This window comes from Nymphaea colorata, chromosome 10 (assembly GCF_008831285.2).
Source record: "Nymphaea colorata isolate Beijing-Zhang1983 chromosome 10, ASM883128v2, whole genome shotgun sequence".
Lineage (NCBI taxonomy): Eukaryota > Viridiplantae > Streptophyta > Magnoliopsida > Nymphaeales > Nymphaeaceae > Nymphaea > Nymphaea colorata.
Window position 1 is genome coordinate 9,316,024 of NC_045147.1, and position 7,832 is coordinate 9,323,855.

The window sequence follows — 7,832 nt, forward strand, 5'->3', positions numbered from 1 at the left end:
TGAGGAGAATGAGAATCAACAAACCTTATGTATTTTGAATGTTAATTATGCGACTGAGAAGAATGAGAATCAAGATTGATAAATTTTAGATTATGATTTATGAATATGTTATTTTGTTTGTAATTATATATATATATATATATATATATATATATATATATATATATATATATATATATATATATATATATATATATATATATATATATATATATATATGTGTGTGTGTGCAAATATGTTATTCTGTTAAAAATTTTTTGACACATATATGTATATGTGCAAGTGTGTGTACGGTCGTACCCCCGCACCCAAGTTTTTTAAAAATGGTCTGTACTTGTACTCGCAACGGCACTCGTACCTATGTAACATAGCCTAAGATCCACTAATTCCACCTACAAGCTTCAGTCAGATGGAAGAGAACCATAACAGCAGCAGTGGTTAGGCTCGAACCAACAAGCACTAGTATCCCCACAGCAACACTTGGCTTTGTGCTCATGAAAAATTTTGATTTTGGTAACATTGATTATTGCAGGTCTTTTAGTTGTATATCCATGATCAAATTTGATGTGCTCAACCAAAGTCAGCCTGAAATGTGTGCAGAATATCAGAATAATAAGTTGCAAACGTGCAGTAAAAAACAATATTTTAGGAGAACATCATAATAAAATTGGTTACCTTCCACAATTCCCTACAATCACAGAGTACGCAGTCCAGCTTATTGGGAGAGAATATTTTCAGGAATGATATAACAAAGTCCTAGGCACAAATTTTATGGTGTCAGATCGCATTGCATAGTTCCGCTAAAAGATTGCATTGCATAGTTGCATATAAACAGTGGTAAGCGAACACTTTTGCCCAAAAAAGAGCTTACATTGCATAAGATCGTGTCTGAGACTTACATCTTAAATTTACATGTTGACAATTATAAGGCATGTTTCATAGTAGTCTTTGAGGGAAATAGGGTTCAGCTCAGCTAAACGCATGGTGGAGAATGCAAAATGTCTTTTTTTAAGTTTTAACATGGTTTCCCTTTTTCAAGTTTTAACATGGTTTCCTTGCAAAACTGATAGATGTAGTTCCAAATCTTAAAAACTATGCAGTAGGAATCAGTCAAACTTGCATTTTAACAATTTTCTAGGCTTAATGTGGAGAATTTGCTAATGTCCACATGCCGCATCTTTGGCGTCACCTCTTCTCAAGATCATGTTACTAAGAAATTGAAATTGAAATTTAAAAAAATTGAGAAATCTTCAAACTAAACAATCTTCCGCAAAAATGTCACCAAAAATTATGATAATTCATAAAAATATCCATGAAAGACCTTGTATACACAGAGAGAGCCTTCAAAGGAAAACACAGGGTATTGACAATCAAACTATGCTGTCATCATATTTACAATCAAACTAGAATTTTCTGTCATCGCATTTGCCCAAAATAAGCTCAACAGTCAACTCATCAACCAACAACACCCCAGTAAATATATTACCAAATTTTTATCATGAAAGCTACTCTCTGATGTTGTAGCCTTCAAACAAACGAGTATCTGGACAAATATGAGATTTAAATTTGAAGCTAATGAATTCGGTAGTCAGAAAGTTCACCGGTCGGAGAACCAGGATGAGAAAAACCACCTTTGTCATTGTGAACGATGAAAGGAACTACTGAAAAAACATAAGTTTCCTTTTCTATAAAAACTCACATCCATAAACACAAAGAACAAACGATCGAAGTTGCCGAAAATCACATCCATGCTCTGAGTTTCATGAATATTGTTAAACATTTGGTGTGCATGGAAAAAGGAAGGGTCTGCCGCTTAGTGAGAGGGATCATGTTTGTCTGCCAATGGGGCAGACGGACATGATCCAATGGGGCTGCTGTACGCAGCAGCCCTTCCAAATGGAAAAAAACGAAGGGATGGCAAAACCATTTCGTTTTTTCCCAAAATTGTAACGAAGGGAGCTGCCAGATTGCAGCCCCCATCCTAACCGAAATCGCAGAGCGAGAGAGAAAGCGAAGGGGTGGCATACCTTCAGGCGGGAGTGAGCAGGCGGGAGGGCAGCTCGGAGCTGGTCATCTGTCGAGCTTGGTAGACATCGCGGAGGGAAGATCTTCAGGCGAGAGGTGGGTAGTTGGGAGGGCTTGTCGAGGCTGTCGTTGAGGGCAGCTCGTCAGGCGGGAACGCTGGTCGGAGCTGTCGTTGGGGCAGCATATATATATATATATATATATATATATATATATATATATATATATATCCATCGTTGTTTTTTAATCATCTAAATGATTTGGATAGCCTTAATTAGGTAGCTTTTGTTTATTTCTTAGTAACTTTTGCTTTTTTTACCGAGTCATCTGTTTGTTCCAACTTGAAGGATGGTTAAAAAAAAAACAAAGTGAGAGAATATTTTTGTCACCTAATTTACAAATTTTTTTATTTGTGGTAATTCTAGTTAATTAGCGTCAATCATCATTCACTCACTTTATATATATATATATATAAAATTGTTATTACCCTCATACCCACCTTTTTTTATTCCCACCTTTTTTTATTTAAAATTGTTGTGCACGTGTCCACTTCCCCATTCTCATACTCAAACCAATTCATTTACTCACTTTTTATAAATATATATATATATATATATAATTGTTATTACCGTCATACCCACCTTTTTTTATTCTCACCTTTTTTTATTTAAAATTGTTGTGCACGTGTCCATTTCCCCATACTCATACTCACACCAATGTAACTTAGTCCAACTAAAAAAGTTGCATATTTGCTCAAAACAACTTTCCCATTATCAACTCATCAAACACTAATAGCTAGAGAAATGAACATGAGGTTACCTTGGACTTCGTTGCACAATAAAAGAACCATTCGCATTCTCGCATTCATAAAATATAGGCCAAAAAAGAAAGAATTGAAGCATTTAATAAAGGGAAATCACTATGCGCATGATCCTTGATGTGTTCCTATTTGCCCAATCGTCTTTAATCCCGTCGGGTCCAAACAATTTCAACAAGGAAGTAAAAAAGTGCAAACAAGCTATCCAATGTTAGCATGAACTCCAAATTACCAAAATGGAAAAAAAAAAGTCACAAATGTGCTCCAAATCCTTCAATTTTTGAATGCACCTCTTTTAGATTACAACTTGCAAGTACCAATTAGCAATCCCCTCCAACAGGCTCAACAAGCAAACAATGCTCTTTTGTTCTCAAATGAGCATGCTTCCATCAAGATGAAAGAAAATAGACATTGGGTGAGCGAAGATATTTCATCTATGGGGCACTTGCGTTGGTGACACAACTTTGGTTTGGTCACTTAATATAATTTTATCATAACAACGTGAAGTTAACACGTTATAATGAAATTTTTGATGGGCTGGCATGAGCAGTGGCCCACGGCAGCCAATAAGTAGCTCCGCTACTCGAAATAAAAAATGACTAGAAAGAAGAACATAGTTCAAATTGCAGTAGTTTGTGATTTTGAAAGTGATAAAATCAAGCAATTCAATGTGAATCACACGATTCTTGATCAGTTATGCCAATTCATGAAAGAAGGGGTGATTTTTATGGCCATCAAATTGGCTCCTAAAGTGAATGTGAATTGAGCCTATTCAATTTGAATTGGCGAATTCACAATTTAGCAATATCGGAAATGGCACTTCCTAATATGAGTGCCTTTGAGGTTTTAAACAACTTTGATGAGTCCATAAGGGTGTGCTTTGGTCGCACCCTGATCGGACTATACCTAGTGTCGACCGACTCTAGGCCACGATACAGCCCTAGTGCTAGGATCTTTGAGGTGACCCAATCAAAAAATTGAAACCTAAGAGAGTTAATTACAAATAACTACCCGGCCGAACAGACACCCCGGTGCAAAACCCGTAGGACAAGATACAGTGAATACTTTCCAACCTGCGAGATGTACAATCTACTACAAGACTAAAGGTAAAAATCTTTAGAATCGTAATTGATACAAGAAAAACACTCTCAAATCACACAAAGTCACACAACAAACCACGACTAACGTGCAAAGCACACCCAAAACCCAAAACCCAATAGGTGGTCGGGAGTTGTGTCCTTAGCTGAGAGCCTCAGAGGAACCACACGGGGTAACAATGGGTTAGGTCAGGTTAAAACAAAATACAGAAAACAAATAAGCAAGAACTACCGCTCTAGAACTACAAGGGGGGAGAAGGGATTACCGGCCGAGGGACTCTCGGCTGAACAGCAAATGACACCGGGAAAAACCTTCGGCTAAGCCGACCCCGGTGTATCTCAGCTACGGTGGAAGAGGATGAAGTGGTCGTGGCGCACGGATGAAGGTGGATGGTTGAGGCGGGCCGAGCTGACGATGACCAAGACGAAGTTGGGGTCTCGGCCCGCCTAGCTGAGAGGAATGGACAAATGTGGTAGACAGTTGGGACCACCCTGGCCGCAAGAGAGTGTCGAAGGCACCAACGAGAAGCATGCGCGGGCCGACAGTGGGCACGACCGGTGGTGACGGCGAGGACGTAGCGATGAAGAGCTCGGCCCTCCTGGCCGAGTAGATGACGATGAAGGCCGGCGATGGCGCGACCCTCCTCGCCATGGGTAACAAGGATGACAACGACGACGGTGGCGAGAGAGAGGCGCAGGCCGAGGTTGCTAACAAGCTTGCAGCCGCAGCTAGCGATGGACGAGCAGGTGCCGACGATGAGGACTTGGTGCAACTATGGCTCGGGTTGGGTTAAGTGAGGCTAAGGGCGCTCGGTAGGTTCTGGCCTTCTTATTCTCGATGTCTTCACAGTTAAGAAGGGTCAAGAGTTACGCATGTTAGGTGGGTATGAGTGAGTCGGGTTAAGTGGGTTAGGCTCGTGAGAGGGGCGAGTGGCTGGTAGGCTTCATGGATGCTTGCCACGTGGAATGGTGAGTGGCGAGGATGGAGGCACGATGGCGAGGTGGCACTCCTAGCCGAGGAGAGTGGAAACGGCTAAGGAAGGTGCTATCGGATGATACTTAACTGTAATGGCTAACTCCTTGGACTGATTTACCCCTGCCCGATATTAATTTCCCTTAACGATGCTAAGTTTAATACAGAGGCAAATCTAGAATATCTCCCGATGACGATAAACTGGCTGGAATAGTACCAGCGGCCACCGGAATACGAAGGATTCTGGCCCAGGCTAGTACAACCTCGATTTTGCTCCATTGGACACCAAATTACACCGGGAGATGCTTTGGGTATTGCTTTTGCACCGTGATCACACCCGGATCTATCACTATAGCCGTCGGATTATGACTGTTTTCCGGCGATACGAACAGGCCCAAAACCGAGATGACTACGCCCCCTATTTAGTTCACGATTCCGAACGCCCAACTTGTGGACAGGTCCAGACTTCATTTGGCCAAGGGAGAGGGATTTCTCGAGGAAGACAACCGTGACTTTCAGCCTTCAGACAAAGGTCTGTCTCTCGGTGTTAGCAGAGGGACAAACCGATTCCTAGGGCCTCGAATCAATGCCTATCCTCCTCACTTTTGATTAACCCAAATGCTTAAACCAAACGGAATCGAGTACTTGCCTATTTTTTGGAGTTCGAGAATTTATCGCTGCCTCGGAACGCCGGTGACCCGTGGTTGGATTCTGGAGTCTTGTAGCCTTCTCGGTGGAGTGCTTGGCCTCTAATCTCCTTTGTGTTTGGAGGAGATTGCACCTAGCGCTCGTAGATCTTCCTTTGGGTACTCATGCGGGGAATGAACACGCGAAGAAGAAGACTCCTTAGTTTGCCTTGGACAGCAACCCGTGGGATCTTCTACCTTCGAACCGTCGGCCAAGAGAGATGAGAAGAGAAGTAGAGCGCGGGATGAGAACAAAGAAGAAGCCGACGATCTTGTGGGGTTGAAACCGGCCGTCGCCGATCTCGTGGTGAGGAAGCTCTCCGGCCAACGTCGGAAAACGAAGAGGACTCAGGTGGGAAGAGAGAAGACGGAGGTGCGAGAGAAGGATGAAGGAGATGAGAGAGAATGTTGATGCCCAATTGGTCCAAAATTCTATTCAAACGTAGCGAAAACAAAATACATGAAAAGTTTAAATAGTTCCTACATCGTCTCGGTTTTCTAAATGAACCGAACCGAGACACACACCACACCAAGCATAAAGTAAAGTGCGAAAGCAAACATAACTCGAGACGATATGTCTCGGAAGTCCAAACATAAGTAAGTCTTTTGGCCTTGGGCCCTTAACCCGCCTAGGCTCGGTCCTAGGCTACTCCGAGTAACCTGGTTTTGGATTAGACTCATGACTCACTCGATCTAAACCAGTATAAGTCCTTGGTCGCCCTGTATATCCGCCTCTCGTTGTCCGAGTGACCTGGTTTTGGATTAGACTCATGACTCACTCGATCTAAACCAGTATAAGTCCATGGTCGCCCTGTATATCCGCCTCTCGTTGTCCGAGTGACCTGGTTTTGGATTAGACTCATGACTCACTCGATCTAAACCAGTATAAGTCCTTGGTCGCCCTGTATATCCGCCTCTCGTTGCCCATGTCCAGTTCATGATGTTCCACCCGCTCCTCCCTCAATACCACCACAAGTAACCAAGTCAACCTCCTTAGACGAGAGCGCCTACATACATTAAAGCCCTGGTCGACGCTGCCCGATTGCTCTCGGCACCATCGGCTGTGGTTCTCAGCCTTCTCAAGGGTAGGTCTGTAACACACCCTTAAACACCTTTTGAGTTCTTTTACCTCCGAAATGATGTTTAAAGTCTGCATGGGAAATAATCAAAACTCGATTTCTGAAAAGCCAATTTTAGCTAAACTACATTTTGGGAAGGGCATGAATACCCCTTAGGTTTTTCATAGGAATGTTGTTTTAGTCGTCATCAAACGAGGATTTAGAAAGTCTACTTTTTATTCATGGCATTGGATTCTTTACTTTTATTATGAGAGGCAAAATAAGTCTAATTTTTTAAAAGAATGAAAAACTTCGTCAATATATTCACTTTTGTCAACCTCTTCCATGTCCATCCCCATCTCATTTTATAGCAATTTTAATTAATAATTAGTTTACTATCCACTTTTAACTCTGCAATAGGAGATGATACATTAAACGGATCAGACCACAACCCAAATCCAATTACACTTGAGCCCTTCGATTCCCTCACTGCTTGAAGAATGCAAGGTGTCAGCTTTTCGTTTCCTTTTTAAACATAGTTTAACTTTTTTAATTATTTTATTTTGCATTTTCAAAGCTTTTTAAAATAGTTTTATCTGACTCAACTGAATAGGTGAGTTGGCAAATTCACCAATCAATGTTATTAGATGTGCACACATTAGCATGTGGTGATGTGTGCGCATTACCCACATCATCCCCATGTACCCCAATTTTTTTTTTTTTAAATTTGCAACGTTTATTTTAGTATTTCACCTTTATTTTCATATTTTTCACGTTTGCTTGTATGACGTCTCTTCGTTTCTATGTTGCCCGTGAGACAGATAAACACCGGCTATCGCACCGAACCAGCAGCCTTAAGTCTTCCACCACCCAGTGTCCTGGCCCTGTTCGCCTTTCTCGCACCAAGTCATCCTTTTTAATTTTTATCTTCCTTCATCTGGTTTTTCCTCATTATTTTCCAACATGCTTTATTTTGTTTGTTTGATTCACTGTTTTCAATATCCGATTAAATATGAAATTACGATTCACATCCCTGTGTTCTAATGGCCCATGCTTCAATGTTTTTTAGATCCTTTTCTTCTTCAATATTAGGTGTGTATAACCATTAGTAGTGGAATAGAAATCATTTGGAGAAATTGTCTAATAGATATGATCCAGATCTGTTTTTTTAATGCG

General features: G+C 41.2%; 1 long non-coding RNA gene across 1 annotated transcript; it reads right to left on the reverse strand.

Moving 5' to 3' along the window:
- Nucleotides 1-235: 235 nt before the first annotated feature.
- LOC116263135 (uncharacterized) lies at nt 236-6,022 on the reverse strand. The gene is made up of 3 exons (XR_004174572.2): nt 2,028-6,022; nt 676-756; nt 236-585 (listed from the first exon to the last, which is right to left on the reverse strand). It is a non-coding gene; the product is annotated as an uncharacterized LOC116263135 (long non-coding RNA).
- Between the last annotated feature and the right edge of the window lie 1,810 nt (nt 6,023-7,832).